Here is an 18,513-nt window from a genome sequence, read left to right as displayed (position 1 = left end):
TCATACACCCATAGATAGATAGATAGATAGATAGATAGATAGATAGATAGAAGTATATTTATGTGTGTGTGTGTGTGTGTGTGTGTGTGTGTGTGTGTGTGTGTGTGTGTGTGTGTGTGTGTGTGTGTGTGTGTGTGTATGTGTGTGTGTGTGTGTGTGAGTAATATAGATGTACGCATGCAATAAGGCATGAAGGGTAGGAATGCTATAGCTTTATTGTCTCGCAACAAAATTCCTGGTAGAATAAATGCTGTCAGGTACCTTATAACATTAGAAAATGGGGCACTTGTATTTTTTTCAGAATGAATTTTACTTTGGATAGTTAATTTATAATACTTCAATTTTGCAGATTATTTTAATGTTTCTGTGTGTTTTAAGTAATTATTTTTATGCAGGATTATAAATAGTTAATGTAGTGGATTTTTGACATGAAATTTTCAATGTACTGATTTCCCTGACCGTTCTGTCAAATTGTTATTTGTCACTGCACAATTTCATTTGCAAATGTCATTTATCTGTTATTTTCATAAATCATGTTTCAGGTCTGAGTTCCACAACTTCAGTGTGATAGATCATGTGAATCTATTAGATGCCATGTTGAAAATCTGAACTAAAAATGTTATGTTTTGGCAGTTATGAATATTTGCTAAAAATTAAGTATAAAAATGTGAACTACTTATTGTTAAAGCATTTACAAAGAGCAGACAACCCCCTTAAAAGATGCTGCTCCTAAAGCACACACAATAATTTGTAGTGCTTGCACTCTGTACAGTTGTGTTTGCAAAGTAACGGCTATCATCATTCAAAATTGATCTTTTTTTTTTTTTTTTTTGAAGAGCAAATGTTTGTACAGTGTTAATTGATTTTCTGTTGTTTATTTACCTACTGAGCTCTTGACTGGCAACCAACAAAATACTAGGGGAAGTAAGAGTTATTCATTGAAAGATGACAGAAATGAACATCAGTATTGTGAGTGCAGTTATTTGAATTTTTCCAACTGCAGTTGTTAATGGTGTTAATTGGTATTCATTTCCTGACAGATATGAATTGTGAAAATGTGTCACAGATAAAAACTGCATTTTCCTCCAAAACTGCTATTGCAGGTTTTCTCCCCTGAGGTGCCTGTGTTATTTATTAATTACATTTGAACAATCAGTGGCTGCTTCAATAATTATGTATTGTATCACTGGTATTTCTCTGATGTTTTAATGACCGTTTATGGGTACTGCAAACATGTGTTGTGCAGCCTTCTACATTTTGCACTTACTTATTGATGGAGTAGCAGCCTAAATATGGTTAAACTGGAAAATATTTTTGACAGAGGCATGCATTAACCAATACTATGCAATACTTTTGTGTTAAGATTTGTAATGTAACATCCTAACATGTTTGTAGTTAGCAAGCTGTAGTGTCTGTAAGGAGGTAATCAGTGAAAGCATGAGACATTATTCATAAAATAGTGAATGTAACAATAAATGTTACATCCAGATTGATAAAACAGTAACTTTTTTCTCAAAACTATGGTCTTATTTAAAAGCATGCTACAACCACTTTATTGTTTGTATTGCACCTGCCAATGTATAAGCATAAGCCAGATCATGCTGAAATGATGCCTCAGTCATGGATTGTCCCTCCCCAGCCACACAAATATCCCATTACCTTTCTGTGTCTCCTCAATCACCATAAAACACTGTTCAAACTTGTCAGTGCAACTAATATTGCTTTAATTCTACACTGATTAAAGAGATTTTAATTTCTTTTAAAACTGTAAGGATATTGATAGCAATGAGCTAAAAAAAAAGAAAAAAGAGCATGAGAAACAAGAAGGTTTTCTTCCATTGCCTGTCACAAGTTTTGAAAATTCATCTTCCAGCCCATTACAGCACAACATGTGCAGGAACTCGTAGTCAAACACCATACAGTGAACCAGTAAGTAGTGTCTATGTGAAGGTCAAAAAAATTACAAACATAAATGTTCAGTGCATTTGCTAACATTTTTGGACAATTCAGTGAATACAAATTTCCTTTTCAGGGTCATCTTTGAATCAATGCCTGGTGACGTGACTTGTTCAGAGTGACACAGAAGACAAAGGAAGGCAGAGGGAATTAAGCACTGCACTGCAAAACAAGTCACATCTTTAACTCATTGACAGTAAGTACAAGACAGGCTGTATTACCTTACCACGTAGCACTTCACAGCCATGTGCCTGCCCAAAACCAAAGGTAATAACAAATATATTCACAATTAGGCTAAGAATAAAACTGTGTACTTCACAACATTAGCTTTATTTATAGGCAAATAAATAAATAAACACACTGTCAACAGTCCACTAATGAAGTAAACCAAAGATTGTATACAAATAATGTGGCTTATTTATAGATATTCCTGTGAAATACAATCATTTCCTCCCTTTACACAATGAATACTGTAAGTTGCAGGAACCAAGTAATAATACAAAGAAACACAACCATCATTTGCATCCACTTTTATGACTGCACACATGAGATATCTGCTTGTGAATATTTGAATGAATACATTAGTAAGGAATGTCCCAGAAATGTGTTTCATCTCTCTCTCTCTTGTCAAAGGTATACACTCAAGACCATCACAAACCACCGCTCTGTCCTCTCAATTTCCTAGCTGTAATCAAAGACAACCATATCAAACCAATGAGCAGATTTTATATCCTTGTGCAATATACTTGGAAAGTGACTGTATAAAGGTTTTCATTAGAAAACTTTTTAAAGAAAAGCCAGTATTTTGTAAGGAATGGTCAGGAATATCTTTGCAACTTATTTGCTTTTGAAGTCTGGGCAAAAGAGAGAAAGAAATGATGGTATACAGAAACCCGTTTCTCTCTATTTTATAAACAAGTAAACTTACTGTAGTAAGAGTCCACGCTCAATGATGAGCCAGAAGTACTGTCTGACTGACTTGTTGCAGTGCACACTGTACGCCAACTGGGTAGAAAAACTCAAACCCTGTATTTATTATTTATTTGTTTGTCAGAAAGCCAGACTACTGGGCAAAGCCCATTTTCAGTGGAGAAGTGGGGAGAAAAGCTCAATCGGGTTCAGGCGCCTGGGCAGCGAGACATTTCCCTGTGGTACATTTGACTGGGGACATATGGCTGAAGTGACATTTAGCTGCAGCGAAATATAGCTGTTTCCAAATTCCCTGTGAGCAAAGAGAAGCACACACTGCCATGCCTACAGCTTTAATAACCAAATGCATAGGGACAGAAGAAGAAATGAGTGTTGTGCTCAGTGTGCAGTACATACATATGTAACTACAACATACAGAAGTGTGCTACAGCATGGAGGAAATCCTGCAGGCTACTGTAGTCACATTTATGCTCCAGTATGTGTTTAAGATAATGTTTCCTAGGGACTGTGAAGGGGGTAATGGTCCACACACATCGATTATAAAGGCAGTGCCCATTGTGCACTGCATTTTTCTGCCACTGACATGCCATCTGGCCAGCCTGCTGTTGATGCCTGCCATACTGCCTGCTGTCTCATGTTCCCTTGGGGACCATGGACATTGTTTTCCCCCTGTGCATTTAGTTATTGAAGTTGTGAGCATGGCAACACATTCTTCTCTTTGCTCACAGGGAATTTGCAAACAGCCATATTTCTCTGCAGCTGAATGTCACTTCAGCCATGTGTCCCCAGTCAAATGTACCACAGGGAAATGTCTTGCTGCCAGGCTCCTGAACCCGCTCAATTACAGTACATTTATATTAACAAATGAATTCTCAGAAAAACAAAAGTTACATTTAAAAAAAAACATAGCTACAAGACAGATACATAAAGTGAAGTATTTAAATCAATATGTGTAACTGTATAAAGTTATGGTAGCTGTAAATTCTTGCAGAAAGTAAATGGCATACTTTACAAGGGAAAATATAGCATAAGACATATCTAAGTAATCAGTGCAAGAAGGCACAGAAATGTTGAGCATATAGCTAGAGTTTAAAGTGTGGTAGATGAGATAAGACGTTTTAAGAGATTTAGATGAAGTGAGGAAAGGCAGAGAGAAAGAGGTATATATGGTTGGAAAGGGAGTAGGTTAAGATGGGGAAGAAAGATGGAGGAAATGCTGGGATATTTGAGAGTCATAGGTTCATAGGTTGGTACTAGGCTATCAGCCCTAGGGCCTATACAAGCCTAGCCATAACAATTCCCTGGCTATTTCTTCCCACACTATTTACTTCCGTGGACCCCTGTCTAGCAGGGTGACTTACATGATCCCCAGGGTGAATTTCCTTTCTCCCATCCAATAGTCAAGGTTCCTTTTGAAGAGGGCCAAAGAGGCACTCTGCTTGACATGTATGGGCAGTCTGTTCCAGAGTCTGGGGAGTCTATGGGTCAGGAACCTATCCCTCCAGCATGTTTTGTTTATTGTGGTGACAAGGTTTAGATCCCTGGAGCGTGTGGCTCTGAGGGATTGGGATTTATTTAAGTGTAGCATGTTCAACAGCTCTGGGTTTGACATGGCTTTGTATGTTAAGCAGAGATCGCCTTTGAGTAGATGATATGAAACAGAGTATAGCTGGAGTTTTTTAAGGCGGTCAGCATAGGGCATCTGCTTTAGGCCTGTGATTCTTTTAGTGTGGTATTTTTGTGGCCTTTCCAGTTGTTGCATATGTCCTAAGAGGTACATACTAAATGGGGTGTTGTATTCTATAATGGATCTAATGAGTGATGAGTACAGTGGGACAATTACCTCCTTTTTTCTGGATGAAAAGCCCTTAGTGATGAGATGTGCCACATAGAAGGGTTTCCTGACTGTTGTGGCAATGTGGTTATTGAAGGTGAGACCAGTGTCCACCTGTGTCCCTAAGTCTCTTATCATACTTTCGGTGTTCAGTGTACTGCCACCTATGTGGTAATTCACGGGTACATGTTTTTTCCCAAAGGGGGTATCTATACATTTCTTGGCATTGCGCTTGAGCCCATGGCTCTGGCACCAAGCATCTGTTTCTGTAAGGCCCTTTTGTAGAGTATCCACATCATTTGGGGATTCAGTAATGGCTCCCAGTTTGCAGTCATCTGCAAACTTTGTTAGCCAGAGTACCTTAGTGTTGGCCTGTACTTCAGAGAAGTAGATGCCAAACAAGAGCGGTCCCAGGACTGAACCTTGAGGTACTCCACTTATCACTTGTCTAGAGCTGGATTTGGAGTCAGCTACTTTTACAGTGCGGATTCTTTCAGTAAGCCAGTCGGCAACCCATCGTGTGACATAGGGATTAATTCCCAGCTTAGTAAGTCTATCTATGATTCCAGAGTGGGGGATGGTGTCAAAGGCGAGGTCCAGATAGGCTGTGTGGAATGCCTTACCCTCATCCACGGCTCTGGAGACTGATTCGAAGAAGTCATTCAGGTTCAGGAGACAAGATCGGCCCTTGACAAACCCAAACTGTGTGGGGTCCAGTGTTTGAAGGTTGCCAATGTCTTTGTTTATAAGTTCCATGATAATACGTTCCATGGCCTTGCAGATTAGGCTCATCAGACTGATGGGGCGCTAGTTCCCAGGATCCAAGGTGGATCCCCCCTTGTGGAGTGGGATAACTATAGTCGTGGTCCACTCAGTGGGCACGAAGCCTGAGGTGAGGCTATGATTAAACATGACACTTAGGTGAGGTGCCAGTTCATTTTGTAGTTCATGTAATACACAGCCTGGGATTGTCATCTGGTCCCATGGATGCTGTATTCTTAGCTTTGTAGATTGCATTTTTTACCTGTGTGGCTGTTATTACCAGAATTTGGCAATCTTCCAGTTTTGAGATGGGCTATTTAGGGGGTAAGAGGGAGATGAAGTTGGCACTGAATTGATCTGCCAGGATATTGGCAATAATATCCTAGAGATCACTATATTTAATGCCATTCTGTTGTAGCTCAGAGTAGATCTGAGCATTGCCATTTAGATTCTTGACAGTTATAGAATGCCTTGTGGTTGTCTTTGAATCTTTGGCAATTTTATTTTCATAACTATCTTTGGAGGATTTTATGAGTGATCTCAGCTTCTTACTGACACTGGTAAGGGAGTTTTTTGCATCCTGGGATTTTCCTCTTTTCTGCAACAGTTTCTTCCTTTTGTTGTAAAGTTTGTTTATGGCAGGGGACCACAAGATTGGCTTCCTTTTTTTGGAGGACAGCATCTTGGTTCTATTTGGGATGGCACGATTCATGCATGAGTGGATGTGCTCATACAGTGCCTTAGTGTAGGATTCAGCAGTCAAACTTTCAGCTCCCGTCTGCATAGGTGTCATGAAGTTTGTCACTTCTGACTTGAGTAACATGAAGTTGGCTTTAGAGAAGTTTTTATGATGGTTTCCTTACTGAGAGTGGGGGTGGGATGTGGATGTTAAGGGTGATTAGCTTATGGTCAGACCTGACCAACGAGGGGGTGACCATAGGTGTGAAGAATCGATTTCCCATGTTGGTAATGACGAGGTCTAGGATATTGGAGCACCTGGTGGGACTATGGATTAGTTGATTCAGGGTGTTGGAATTTATGAATTCCAAGAACCATTGAGAAAAGGTGTTGACATATGAGTAGTTTTCCCAGTTAATTTATTTTTTATTTTTATTTTATTTTACATTTGTTGACCAGGCTAGTCTAACTGGATATATGTCCATTTTCAGTAGAGGCCTGGGGAGAAAAGCTCCACTACAGCATTATACACATAGACACAGATCTGAAAGTAACTGACATAAAATAATAATATTTAACAACTAGTTAATCATAGATACCACTTTAAGTAGATAACCTAAGAGTAAACAGAATGACTTGCATATGTAAGTACATATAGGTTACATATGAGAAACTTAGACAACAGTAGAAAGAGAGAAACATATATACATGTATAAATTGATCATATTAGAAAAACAGAAATGTAAAAATATAAATGTAAAAATATTTTATTTTTTTTATTTTAAATCAGAGAATGAATGTTATGGTCATGTGAAGGTGGTGAGTAAGAGGAGGAAATATCAGTCAGGATTAATACATGGACATAGCCATTGTGAAGTAAGAAAGGTTCTTATTTGCTTCTTAAAAAGAGGTATGGATATTAAGGATTTTAGTTTCATAGGAAGCTTGTTCCAAGAGTTTCCAATGGTATTAGCAAATAGACAGTCTTCAGATTTGTTATTAGGTTTAAGGGTGGCTACTAGTACCTTATTAGCTGAGCGTAGGGTTGTTAGATTTTTGTATGGGTTAATGAGGCCACAGAGGATGGGAGTATTTGTAGGATGATGCAGGATCTTCTGAGTTATAGTTAGTTGTTGAAAAAGAAGTTGGTTTTGCAGTTCCAACCATCCTAACTTTTTCAGATTTTGGCAATGGTGGGTCCGGAATGGGGAACCAGTAGCAAATCTGGCAATGTTATTATAAGCGGTGGCCAGCTTATTTCGATTATATTTGGATAGGTTAGTGTAAATTGGTGATGCATAGAGAAGGGTTGAAATTATGTGTGTTTGGGTGATAGTAGTCCTGGCAGAAGGTGTAAGGAAGGTTTTTAGTCTATAAAGGAAGCCAAGTTTTCTATTGACTGATTTAATGGTTAAGTTTATATGAGTGTCAAAACTAAGATTGTGATCGATTGTTACACCTAAAAGTTTAGTTGTTGTTTCAGGTACTATTTCAGTGCCATTATTTGAAACTACTGAGAAATTGATGGGGAGAGACTTTGGGGGGGGGTGAATAATAGGAGTTTTGTTTTTTTAGGGTTTAGTAGGAGACAGCGTTTCAAGAATCAGTTTTCCACTATGGTAAATGCTTTTTGGGTGCTAGACTGCAGTTCAGCTTGAGATGCTGCAGCACAGATTAAGGTAGAGTCATAGGCATATTGTATGCAGGTGGTTTGAGGAAGGGAGGTTTTCAGATCATTAATGAAAATGGAAAAAAGGAGGGGTCCCAGAATGGAGCCCTGCGGGACCCCTAGGGAGATAGGGAGCTGGGTCGATAGTTTATTGTCCCAGAGGACTGCTTGTTGGCTGTTTTCTACATAGGACTTAAACCATTTGATTGTCTGAGTGTCCATTGAAAGTGTTGTAAGTGTCTCTAACATTAGGTGATGATTCACCATGTCAAAGGCTTTGGAGAGGTCTAAAAGGAGAGCTGAGGAGAGTAGGTTGTTATTACGATTTTTATTAATACAGTCTGAAAAGGATATGAGTGTGGTTGTGGTGCTATGAAATGGCCTGAAGTCATGCTGGCAGTCTGCTAATAGATTATTTTGAAGGAAATGATCAAGTAGTTGCCAATGAATGCATCTTTCCATGATTTTTGCTAATGGAGAAAGTAGAGCTAAGGGATGGAAGTTAGAGAGTTCAGATGAGTTACCTCCTTTATGTAATGGGATAATATGTGAGACTTTCCAGAGAGATGGGATAGAACCTTCTGTAATGGTTCTGTTTATTAATATGGAGATAGGGTAAGCAATTACATCAGCTGCAATTTTCAGAAATTCAGCTGGAAGGAGATCAGCTGGCAGGGTAGTTGAAATCACCCAGTATTAGGGTGTTTGGTTGTATCTTAATATTTTCCAGTATGTTTAGAAAGATGTAGTGAGAATCGTGGGGCATGGTGGGGGATCTGTAGCAAGCTACAATTTGGATTGCAGTCTTACCTAGTGTTGGTTGCACCTGGAGAATTTCAGACACATTGTTTTGGGCAAAGAGCCTGGTCATGTGAATATCCTTGGTGAATATGGACACTCCTCCACCTTTAGTGTTTCGGTCCTGGGTTGCTGGCCAAAAAGTTTGGTAAGAGTTGTAATCTGGTATTGCAGGGGTGCTCTCTGGAGCATTAAACCAGGTCTCAGTTACTGCACAGATATCAATGTTCTCCATTCTTAGGAGTGCCTCAAGAGAGTTCATTTTGGGGTTTAGACTTCTAGCATTGAGTAGCATTACCTTCAGAATTTGCATGCTTGTACCTGTTACAGTGGTGGTTTTGTCCTTTGAACTTTGCCTAAAAAAGACACTATTGGGGTGGCAAGAACCTTAGCAAGTAACCTGAATCCCAGGGGCGACAGGTGTAGACCATCTCTGGCAAAGCATCATGGTCTGTCAGTTATGTCGTCCCAGGCAGACAGATACTGGATCCCCTTTGAATGACACCAGAAGCTTAGCCAATTGTTGAGGTCAATCATTTTGTCCTTATATTGTGGTATCATTCTGGGCAAAGGCAGGATGCTACTCAGGGCAAGGGTCATACCTGCCTGGGCCACATGATCCGAGATCTCTTCCATGTCTCTTTTCATGTAGCCCAGGGAGGTATGTCAAGTCATTCAATCCAACATGAACAATGACAGAGTCATATTTGTACTTGTTGTGTAGTGACTTGAGTGCATATGTTATGTGGCGGATCCTGGCACCTAACAGGCAGCTGACTGTAATTTCCTCCTTGTTCAGCCTGGTGAGTGGGACATCAGTCAGCCTGATATTGAACATGAACATGACCGGGATTTATTCAGATGTAGTTTGAGGAAGCTTTTAAAGTGTGGCAGTTTGTCATAGAGTCTGATGTGCTCTGTTGTTCCATATTTTTGAGACATAACAGGAGTAAAGTACATCTCCAGATGAATTATTAGACTTAGTTATTGTCAATAAGAACTGGTCGGCAGAGTGGAGGTCCATTGAAAGGGAATAAGGCAATAACACATCTCTTCATATGGGGCATTTATCCGGCTAGAGAATAAGTCTATATGCAGATACTAATTGTGAATATTTTAGGACATGTCTTAATTTGAGCCAGTTAAGTTGTCTCAGGGCTTGACAGTGGTGAATCCTATGTGTTGAGTTAGTGGCAAATTTAGCAGTTTCATTATAAGATGAGGCTAGTTTGGATTTAAGAGTGGCACTTAGGTTAGTTAGAATAGATGATGCATAAAAGATGGCTATGAGTAAGTAGGCTGAGACTGTTGTTTGCTCTGCTGTGTCTGCAAGGTATTGTTTGGTTGTTTAGAGGGAGCCCAGTTTATGATTGCTTGTTTATAGTTTGTAAGATATGGTAGTCATAGTTGAGATTTCCGTCAACTCCTAGGAATTTACTGTGTGCAATTATTTCTATTTCAGTGTTGCTTGCAGGTGTAATTAGGAAAGATTACTTGTTGTTGTTATATTGTTTTGCAGTGAATAGCATTCATTTTGTTTTGCTAGGGTTAAGGAACAGGTATGAGTTTTTAGCCAGGTTTCTATAGAGGTAACATAAGTTTAGGTAAATTCCTGGAGTATGACGAAAGTTGGGGTTACACATATTAATGGTGAATCATCAGCTTATTGAACCATGCTTGAGTGTTTTGTGGCAGTATGGAGTTTATTTATGAAGATGTTAAAGTTGAGTGGGGTAGGGATTGATCACTGTGGCACTCCTATGGTGTCAGGTAGAAATGGGGAATAAACCTAATGCTATAGCTTGTTGTCTTTCATGCAGATGTCTAAGGAAGCAGATAATGAGAAAGTCCAATTTAAGAATGTTCAGACAGTAAATGCTGATATGATTTTGTGTTGAATGCTTTAGATAAGGATAAAACCATTGTTGACACAAGTTTGTCATTATTTCTACCTTGATTTATAGTGTTAGTAAAATGCAGTAGGGCAGTAGAAGTATTGTAATGGGATCTGAAACCATGCTGTGTTTTGGAAAGTAGATTATTACAGCTGGGATATTACATGAGCTATGTGTGGATTCACTTTTCAAGGATTTTTATTTAAAAGTTTATTGTAAATTTCTATGTACTATATTTGGAGGTTTTCTCCCCGGGCTTCAGATGAAAACGGGCAATCCTGCCCAGTCTGACTTTTTCTGGTAAACAAATGTAAATAAATAAATAAATAACTTTTTAAAAGAGGGAAGAGGGCAGCTATGGCTCTATAATTGTTGAAGTTATTTGCTGTAACCCCTTTGTCTAACAGAACAATTTAAGAATGTTTCCAGATGGCAGAAACATATTATTCCTATATGGACATATTTAAGAGGATAAAGATGGGGAAGCAAAGGTATCAGAAGATATTTTAGATGTTCTGATAGGAGTTTGTCAGCAGACAAAGTGGTGGGTTCCAATTTAAGTGGAAGCCTTTTTATAGTAGAGGAAGGTACATGGGTGTTGATGAAGTGATGGGAGAGATTTGGATTTGTTGACTGGAGAGAGAAAAGAAGTGGCAAGGTCAATGTTAACTAAGGACAGCATGGTGTGGAGATTGAGTCAGTGCAAGTTACTGGATGTTGGGGAAGGAGTGGTAGTCTGGCCATGGTGCAGTATCCTGTTTATGGATGCCCAAGAATGTTTATTTATTTTTATTTTTTTTTATATTTGTGTTGAAGGTTTTTATAGTAAGTTTGTGTATCTAGTTTGATATGGAGTTTAGTAAGGTTTCTTAGAAGTCTAAATATCTGTATTGAGTTATAACGAGTCTCTTGTTTTTTTCCATGCTTTGTCATGTTCTAGCAGTAGCTGTTTTGTTTCCTTAATTAGCCATAGTGCAGGGTTAGATTTGACTCTTTTATTGTGACTGAAGCTAAGTAATTAAGGATTTTAGGGAAAATGTCATTGAAGTTTGAGACAGCAGAGTCTAGAGGCGTATATTTTACCAGATTTCAAATATACTGAGATAGTATTTTAATAAATATATCTTTGTTGAACTTGGTAGAATTTCACATTTTTTTGTATATAATTTGATTGTCCTGGTTGTTATAGCTTCTGTTGTGTGTCTGGTAGGCATCCAAATGCAATCACTTTGGTTTATCAGTGAGCACCCAGTATAATGTTGACTGCCTTCTGGAGTTTTTGTCTGTTCTACTGAGGACTGAAGTTAATTGAGTAAAAACATACATATTTATGGATTTTGTTGGGGTAGACATCATATTCTATGTTTGTCTCCTAGAATGAAGGTTTTATACTGGACATTATGAGATATCCAGTTAAGGAGAGTTTTGGCAGCATTAATGTTGTTACCTGGTGGGAGGTATAGAGCTGTGATACAGACTGTTTCCCTAATATTCATTTGTAGTGTTGCTAAAATGATCTTAGTATTTTTAAATTTTGCAATCTCTTGTTTAAGTAGGGTTATAGTTATATGTAGGGAGTTATATCAGACAATTGCAACACCTCCTGCTTGCTTGTTTTCTTACGTTTGTGGATTATATTAAATCCTGGGAAGCTGATGTCATTATCAAGTATTTGTGATATTAGCAGGGTTACTAAGGCAATTACTATATCAGGGCAGTGGACAGCGAGGTAGGCATAGATGCCATGGGTTTTATCACACATACTTCACAGGTTAATATTTACCAAATGGAGATTATGCTTTGAGGATAAATGTGTCTCAGTAGTAGTAGTAGTCAAGGTAGAGTTGCTTATGGGGGGGGTGCCATGGTTTGGATGAATGTCTAAACTGATTAACTGAGTGATCTTTTGTGTAGGAAAGTGTATAATCAAATAATTTTTCCTAAGTTTTATTGGTGCCTTGATGGTCGGGTAGTACAATTTTACATTTCTGTAGCTGAATAAATATATGGTGGATTAATGGTAGAGACTGGATGATATTGTAAGAGAGAGGTTGTCTGGGAATTTGCTGTGTAGATGTGCATAGGTGGCTGAGGTATATTTCTATATCGGGAACATTTGATAGCTGGTGAGATAGACAAGGAAGTTGTGGAGAGAGACTAGGAGAACATTAGTCAATGTCATTTTTAAATGTATAGAGTATAACGACTAGTAGGAAATAATGGATTAAGTTGTTTAAGATGTAAGTAAAAATAAGTTACTTTGTTAGAGAATAAATTATATTAAGTCAGCTACTATTGGTTGAAGATTATATATTTGATGTGTTGTGTGATTGGCTGTGGTTGTGGTTTTGGTGGGTGAAGCTGTAAATGGTAGAGTGGTTTGATAGGAATTGGTGGTTGGATGGTGCAGTGCATTGTACCCAAGCAGAGTGAGGATGAACAGAGTAGGATTCCTCATGACTGCGGCTTTATATCAACAAAATAAACAATCTGGGGCACTAATGCTAAGCATTCCTTGTGAAGCTAAACAGTCGTAATAAAGGTAGAAAGATGTTTTGTTAAGTACAGTGTATAAGAGAAGAATTGAGAACTAGAAGCAATTCAGAATTATTATTAACTTTCTGAAAGGAATAAGGAATACACTATTACTAAATGGCACTGGGGGAGGTTATGAATAGCACACCACAGGGAACAATGCAGAAACAAGATAGATCAGCTGTCATTCACAGCTGAGTCTAAGCTTCCCTACTCTTACTCAAATAATGATGGAAACTCACTGTAAATATAAGCTGCATTATAGAAAGGATACTGTGAAAAACTTGCAGTTGTAAGCACTGTACAAATGTAATGAACATAAAATGCTTTTTCTGCCTGGCAGTAACTGCTGCTTCCTGTAGTGCATGATAGAGTGCTGGATTGTGTACAGCTCCATTTGGCTATTTTGTGACTTTAATGAAATCACCTGCAGCTCTGTAAATATAACAATTTAATGACTGGTTACAAAGCAGCAACTGCTAATATTGACTACTTTGAATTTGCATTGATGTGCCTTACTGGAGTTTTTGGTCTGTAATAATTCTGAGTGTCCCCAGTGATGTGCCTTTATCTGTCTGAATAACAGTGAATGAAATTGTAATAATAATGACAGTCTACAGTGCTGTCCTGTTTTTCGCTATAGTAGTAATGAACTTTTTTCTCATTCTTTGTGCTGGTGACTATACAGAAACTTCTTCATTCACATTTCTTCACACACGCACAGACACACACACACACACACACACACACACACACACACACACACGCACACAATCACAAACAAGCTCCTTCACAATGAATCTAGAACACACAATGTCTGATCTTTGTTCTGTGTCTAAAAATGTGACATGCATTTTGAGAAAGGAATTTCACCCAAACAGGCAATGCATTTACATCTGTTCTCCATACTTATGTACTGAACTGAACCACTGTAATAGGTAGTATGGGATAACATGGGAAAGTACTGACAACTTTTTTACTCAGGGGCATCACAGCCACCATCAGTATATAGGGTTCTAATTCATTGGACTTGTGCTGGATCCGTCTCTGAATGCAAACATTATGAATAATTCCACTGTCCACCATAAGTCATAGCAGAGGGTGAGGAGGATCACTTATTATTTGTAACACTACACCTATGTGACATACAATAACCTTAGTTGTACTTGAAATACTTTTTTTAAATAGGCTAGGTTGTGATATTTTTTTGCATAGATTCATAGCTGACAACTTGCCTATAGTCATGTTCACATGTGGTGTTCAAATTACTCTTAAACTTTCCAAAAGTTGTATTAATAGACTACACATGGTATAGTGATCGTGTCTCTAGTTATTCCTTTCACTATTTATAGGGTACCCTAATGTAAATCATGGCATTTATGCTGTGATTTTGTACATTAGTAGTGCAGGTGACAGTCCATACATCCAAGTTGCACTTGAATACAGACAGAGATGGCCATTTCACTGCAGAGCTAACAATACTGTCTGGTGAATGTATTTGGTCTCAGACATACAGCACAGACACTAAGGCTGCTGAATATTATGAACTGACAGGAATGTTCTTCAACATGCCCAAGAAACTCATACTTTTCAAGGAATGGACACAAAATACCTCTCAGCTTTTTAATCTGGAATTCCTGAAAAAAGTTAAGTCCAATGAGGGGGGCAACGGCCAGAATTATTTCTAGCTTCTTTATTTATTTACTTGTGAACAAGCTCACAGTGGGTGACATAGGGGTTCATTCCCCAATTATTCAGTTGTTCTGCTGTTCTCCAAGCTACTGTGTGAAAAACATTCACTCTGTGAAGGCATACATTATCTTACAGAAATGCCTACTAGTTCTGCAAAGATGGAATAATCAGTTTTTAACTTTATCATTTGTTAGTCATTTTTCTTCACAGACATTCCCCAAAAGCCAGCAATTATAGCCACATTGTTGACTGCATCCTTCTCAGATGTCTGTGTAAAAACATAACTTAATTAATTAACAATAATAGTAATAATAATAATAGTCACATGTTTCAAGTTTGTTTGGCACAAACACACAGTAGCCAGAGTATTCCAACTTAATTCACACACACATACTCACTAGTCCTGCAAATCTAAAGACTGTTTAAGAATGACCAGTGATAAGAGTGTAAGGTGCTTTCATCCACAGAGAGCCCCCCCACACACACACACACATGCTCCCACCAGCAGTTATAGCCACTTTGTCGCCAGAGTATGCCCCTTATGATAAAGAAATAAATTAAATGTACTTCATTGGTAGCTTTGGAAAAACTAAATAGAATTGTATAAATATCACTAGCATCATACCATAAGATCCAGTCATGTTTAGCACAGTTTAAATAGATGTGTATGTATGAGAACATAATAAATAATAACCATGTGAACAACATAAGAGAACTATAAGAGCACAGAAAAACTTTGCAAAACTTAGGTATTATAAACAAACTCACAAAACTGGGCATAAATCCCCATGTCACCAGATGGACAGCCAGTTGGCTCATGGACAGGACACTTGTGGTTAAAGTAGGTGACTCCAGATCCAGCAGGAGGACAGTTTCAAGTGGCATGCCATATGGCTTAGTTCTGGAACCACTCCTGTTCATAGTATACTTCTCTGAAGTCAAGGCTAATGTGGAAGGCCTCTGGATGACAAAGTTTGCCAATGACTGCAAGCTGGGGGCAATCATTGAATCCCCCAGTGATGTAGATATCCTTCAATAGGGTCTAGATCAGACAAATGATTGGTGCCAGAACAATAACCTAAAACTAAGTGCAAAAAATGCATTATCACACCCTTTTGGAAGTCAAACACCTCTGCAAATTAATGCATCAATAGCACACCCCTTAGAGTAGACTCAGAGCTGAGAGCTCTAGGTACACAGATGGATAGTAGCATGAACATTGATCCCCACTTGTTCACAGTTGTGAGGAAATCCTTTTATGTGTGATAATTTATAAGTAAAGGTATCACATCCAGATCCAAGGAAATTGTATTCCCGCTGTACTCAGCCCTAATTAGACCAATAATCAAGTACAATGTGCCATTTGGCATGTACTTGACTAGGCACTTACAGCAGTTGGAGCGACCTCAGTGGATCCTCACAAATAAAATACAGGGTGTAAACAACATGAACTATGTGGCTAGATGAAAAGCCCTATCCCTTTACTCTGTCTACAACTGATTATTAAGGGGTGACCTATGCCTGACCTACAAGGCACTCACAAATCTAGCTCTGATAGAATTGCTACACATCCACAAATCAAAGAGCATGAGGGTCACCCAGTCTGTGGATCTAAACTGAGTCAGCGGCACAAACAAAGCATGTTGGAGAAACAGATATGTGTCTCAGAGATTGCCCCTTCTTTGGAACAAGCTTCCTATTCACATTAAGCACAGCCCTTCCCTGGCCCTCTTCAAACACAGTTTGGATCAATGGATGTGGAATCGCAAATTTACACATGGGGTAGTGCCTATGTCCCTTATGGACAGGGGCAGCCTGTAAGATACTGAATGCACAGGCACAAATCCAATCCATCCTCTTGCCTTTCAGGGCCATATATTGGGAAAATGTGGGTTATATTGGCTAGGTTTGTAAGAGCCCTTAATCCCTTAGCCTAGTAATCTCCTATGAACCTATGAACCTATGACAGCTCCCTCTCTGTAGCTGTCTTTGAACATGGTGAGCCAGAGGCCCTTGACATTAGTACTGACCTCTGATTCTAAACAGGAGTGAGCCCAGAACAGAGCCCTGTGGCACTCCACTACTGACCTGTCTCTTGTTGAAGGTGGTCACAGCAATCCTGACTTCTTGGGTCCTATCTGTGAGCCAGCTGGTGATCTAGTGAAATGTGTAGAGATTTATCCCTAGTTAACTGAGTTTTTTTCCACAATACCAGAGTAGAATATTGTGCTGAATGCCTCATCCAGGTCTAGCTAGACAGTTTGCACTATTTTCCCTTCATCCATTGCCTAAGTTACCTTCTCAAAGAAATCTACCAGGTTAAGTAACCCTGACCTTCCTTTGAGAAGATCAAACTGGAATGAGTAGTGTCTGTAGGTTGCCTATGTCTTTGTTGATCATTTCCATGATAATGTGTTCCATGGCTTTGCATATTAGACTAGTCAGACTAATGGGCTAATGGGTCTGCAGTTTCCTGGTTTGGTTGATGTCCAGCTGTGTGAAGGGTGATAACTGTTGCTGTTCTCCATTCGCTAACTGATACAGAAAAACAGTATTAAGACTAAGACAAAAGTATTTATCCAAGTGCCTCTGTTGATGATACTGACATCTGATATTCTTGATGGCAAAGAAAGAAAATAACCTTTTGTATTACAGACAGTTTCTGTAAGCCTATCATTTCTCAACTAATTAATACAAGAACTTTGAACTTTGGAAATATCAATTAATCTTTACAAATTGATTAAAATAATACTTATATAATAGTGTATTGACAAGCAGACTACAACTAAGATATGCTGAACCCATAAAGAGGCAGCTAGAGTGTGCCCAGTAATTCAGGTTCTACAGCAGAAAAATGTTCTCAAAAGTACATCTCAACAAAGCTGAAATAGGACCCTATACCTTCCAAAAATCTTAATTGCAGTATATGGACTCATGCAAGGTATAACACATACAGATGTGCCAGTAAATGTATGGGCATCATTTATACACACACACACACACACACACACACTCACACGCGCACACACACACACACACACACACACACACACACACACACACACACACACACACACACACACACACACACACACACACACACACACACACACACACACACACACGCAGTCCTGATACTCTGTCATACCACCCAAACCTTTCAACTATCCCTGTTTTTAGGCCTGATTTACTCCTTCACATGATATACCCATTTTTGGTGCTGTGTCATATTTTTGGTCTGATTTACTACTTCATTCAGTTGTCTGAATCACCCCTCATTACATGTAATTTTTGAATCTGCCTAGTATACAGAACATCACAGTACATTACCAACATATTAGTGGCACCAGAATAATTAAAACAAAAGAGGACACACATCTTAAATCACTTTTCAGAAGCAAAAATGAATAACTGTGTGTTTTAGAATTTTGCACTACAGTTCATTAAAGTCTATAGAATTTTCACTAACTCTTTAATGTGCTGATATTTTTCTACCATCATTGTCACTCTGTTTTTTGCATAGTATCTCATATTCTTACTGAAAGTGGGAAGAGTTAAGTTCTATTTGATATTCAAATTTTATGTTAATGAGATGCCCAAGTTCTGACTGGATGTATATACTTTTTAAGAGCCGTTGCACCTACTTTCATTACTTGCAAGTTGAAAGGTATTTTTCTTCTTCTTTATATGTGCATTTGTATTTTATTACTGTACTTATCTTCTCATTATTACTGTGTTGACATTTATTATATACCACAGTCATG

This window comes from Protopterus annectens, chromosome 3.part0, assembly GCF_019279795.1.
Source record: "Protopterus annectens isolate FY-2018-M chromosome 3.part0, PAN1.0, whole genome shotgun sequence".
Lineage (NCBI taxonomy): Eukaryota > Metazoa > Chordata > Ceratodontiformes > Protopteridae > Protopterus > Protopterus annectens.
This window is presented reverse-complemented; position numbering follows the sequence as displayed.